The following is a 3,541-nucleotide window of genomic DNA, read 5'->3' as shown; positions in this document are numbered from 1 at the left end:
TTGTACATGTTTTACACCCGAATCTTTGATTTCATTGATATTAAATTGAGGTTTCTAATGTGGTATAGGTTTTAAAAATCAATATAAAAGTAATCCAACTTAAATTTCTTTCAGTGGCTATGAAATATATTGGGTTACATAAAATCAGACGGGGCCTTAAATTATATACTGATCAAATGCCATAATCTCTGTATGCTTGCTGCTCAGTTTCCCATCGCAGAAGCGGTTCCCATCAGCGCTCATGATCGATTTGCATGATGATTCATCGGAGGTGGCAGCTCGGTGTGTGCGGGGGGGAAACTGTGGGGTTGAGCAGCTCCGCGGATACCTGATACACTGAACTTTAAACATTAGGTTGAGTAAACAATCAGCTAACCATAACATTAACAAACACCATGCTGTGACGTAGGTCAGATCATTTAGCAACATTAAGGGGATGTTATGACATTTGTCTTGGACTCATGAGTAAGAGGACGTCTAACGGAGAGCTGCCTCGACTTACTCAGACAGAAGAGACAGGCCGACCCCCTGAGCAACTGGATGTCACCTTTGCTTCTGAACTTTTTTTAAGTCTCAATCCGCAGGAACAACAGTCGAAAAGCAAACAGACCTCAGAATGAACACAGCTACAGATTAATTAAGTAGAGATACTGTTCATCCATCAGAGCAACCTGGCACCTGTGTGTCTTCACAGGACGTCTCTTCATTCATTCCACCTTTATTTATACGGGGTGGGTCCAATTCACTCTCGTTTGCTTGTAAAAAGACGTTTGTAAGCGTAAGCCTGATGAGTTTGGAAGAACCAAACAAGCTGAAGCCTGACTCGACAAAAAATCAGCACAAAACTTCAGGTCTGTAGCCTCTGCATCCAAAATGGAGCCTCATTTTACATTACATTACATTACTCATTGTGAGGGTGGCTACTTTCATGGCATTTGCATTTCTCAGCGAGATGTTTTAGGTCAAACAGGTGAAGCAGTAAAAGACTTTAGTCAAACCACATCCAGTTAGTCACCTCTGTTTCTCAGAAGTAGAGCAGGAAGAGGGGGTGAGCTGCTCGTCACCTGATACTGTAAATCAAGCTCCTTTACCATCTTTTTGTCTTGTTGAGGTGTTTTTGTAAACAACTCACCAGATGTACCGCAGCTCCCCCTGACGCCGGTCAGCTCGCACCGGAAGTAAGTCATTGACGTCGGACGTACCTGACACGGCGTCGACCAATCACAAGGGGTTAAAAAAATTAAATAAATCAATACCTGTTGGCTGTGAATAAAAGTGGGAGTGTCCTAGTTGCACAGCGCTGCGCTCCGCGGGAAATCAGGGAACAACCAATTAAAGAGCAGCCTCAGGTCATGTGGTTGCCAAAACATTCAGGACCCACATTCACCTCCATTTGGCCGGCACTCCACACCCGGAAGTATTATGTATTGAGACAGAAATTGACCAAATACAATTTGAAAAGTACGAATATTAGATGCTCACAGGGGCTTATGTCAACCAGCAGCATTGTACCAGTGAAATATTATTATATACTTTTACATTACATTACATTTAGCTGACGCTTTTATCCAAAGCAACTTACAATAAGTGCATTCTTCCCCGAGGGTACAAACCCAGAACAACAAGAATCAAGAAAGTACAACTTCTTCAAAAATAGAGCAAAACTACAAAGGGCTATACGTAAGTGCCATTTAAATGCCACTAAATTGTTAGTTTCAAAATGTTATTCAAGGTATAGTCCGAGGTATGTTTTTAGTTTGCGGCGGAAGATATGTAAACTTTTTGATGTCCTGATATCGATGGGGAGCTCATTCCACCATTTAAGAGTCACTTATATTATGTTCAACAATTTTTGTACAGTCTTTTTTGCCTCAGGATGTTGGAGCACATTAACTGTATATTCCTGCCTATAGGACATTGTTACGGCAGCACAGCTTAAACTGCAGAATATCTGCTCTTTGTTAGAGAGTAGAGTTAAAGTCACCCGTCGTGGGCCCCAGGCAGCATTGCTCCAGCACAGTATTGTAGATGACACTTAGAAAAAGTGATTGATTTTAAATCTGAATGAAAAAACAAACATGTGACGGATAAAAACATTACACATATTTATTTTTCTTTTATTTACAGGTAATCATTTTTGTTTCAGTTGTGCAGATATCAAAATGAAAAGCTAATGTTGGCCCACATATTGTCATCAGTCCACGGCTCAGTAACCTGTAGCTGGGAGAACATTTATTTAAAAAAGTGAAGTAGAAGAGCAGCAGAGTCTGACTTTCACGGCTGCTGATCAGAAGGGCGGGTGTTTGATTGTGTCTCTTTACGGACTGACTCTAATTTGAGGGAGTGATTAGCGGCATCACACAAAGTGAAAGAAAACGCACATCACAGAGCGCGACGGCAGTTCTTTGTTCCACTGGGTTTTTATTGAAGGAATATCCCTTCAGTTTGGAGAACAAAACATACAATAAACTACTTTAAGAAACGTTGAATCAATTAATGCTTTCACGATGCTGTACTCTCTTTGCATAGTTTAATATGAAGCTCTGGGACACAAAGAAGGAATCACAGACAGTGCAGTAATGACTGCAGGAGATACGGTTAATGTGACGACTCTCTAAACAAAAATAAACAAGTGCAATTGTCTGATTGAGTAGAAATTAAGAAGAAAACGTTTCGAACCTTGCACACAATGATCACTTTCATTTAGCCCCTCCTCGCAAACTCACATGACTTGAAATAAAACAAGCATTAAAATGAATAAATACATCTAATAAAACTCTGCAGAGTCTAGGAGACCCCCGCCCTCCACCCCTGTGCCTCTTCTCTGCTCCTTTTCGTCTTTTGCCAAACCCACAGTCAATATAAAATTACCAAAGCCACAGAGCCAGAGAGAGAGTGAGAGGGTTTTTTGGGGGGAGAATCCACATTTTTTAAACATATGCATTTCCAGTTCCTCTTTTGTTCTGTTATTAAAAGCAGCATTTGCACCAATCACAGGGGAGGCCTCCAACCGCCAAGTCGTGAGACGCCCACATACCTCCACACACTTTATCTCTCATGCAACCCATCCCTCGGCACAAACAACCTTATAGACGCATACAGGCCAAGTACAACAAAAACAGATCCAATCACTTTATTCATATTGTTTTTGTGTTTATTGCAGGAGAGTTAACAATCAGGTCCAAGTAACATTTGTTCAACAGCACATCGCTCCTTTCAAAGGAAACGTATCAGTCTGAAAGTGGCCAATATATAATTTTTTAGGCTACATACTGTATCCAAAGTGCTACAAGTTGACAAACACACTATGTCACATATTTACAACTTAATATCTTTGACCTAATCTGAGGAGTTTGCGCTAATAGGAGACAGGTCTGAAATTGTACTATAAAAGAAACTCTGAGGATCCAAACACAACAAAGTTGGTACAAAGGAACATTTGCTGCCCTGTTGGCACAATCTCCCCATCACTGAACTTATGCTCATATCTGTGAAGAGTTCCTTCAAATGAAAATTCTGAACACTGTTTAACTTCAGTGGA

This window comes from Platichthys flesus, chromosome 2 (assembly GCF_949316205.1).
Source record: "Platichthys flesus chromosome 2, fPlaFle2.1, whole genome shotgun sequence".
NCBI lineage: Eukaryota > Metazoa > Chordata > Actinopteri > Pleuronectiformes > Pleuronectidae > Platichthys > Platichthys flesus.
This window is presented reverse-complemented; position numbering follows the sequence as displayed.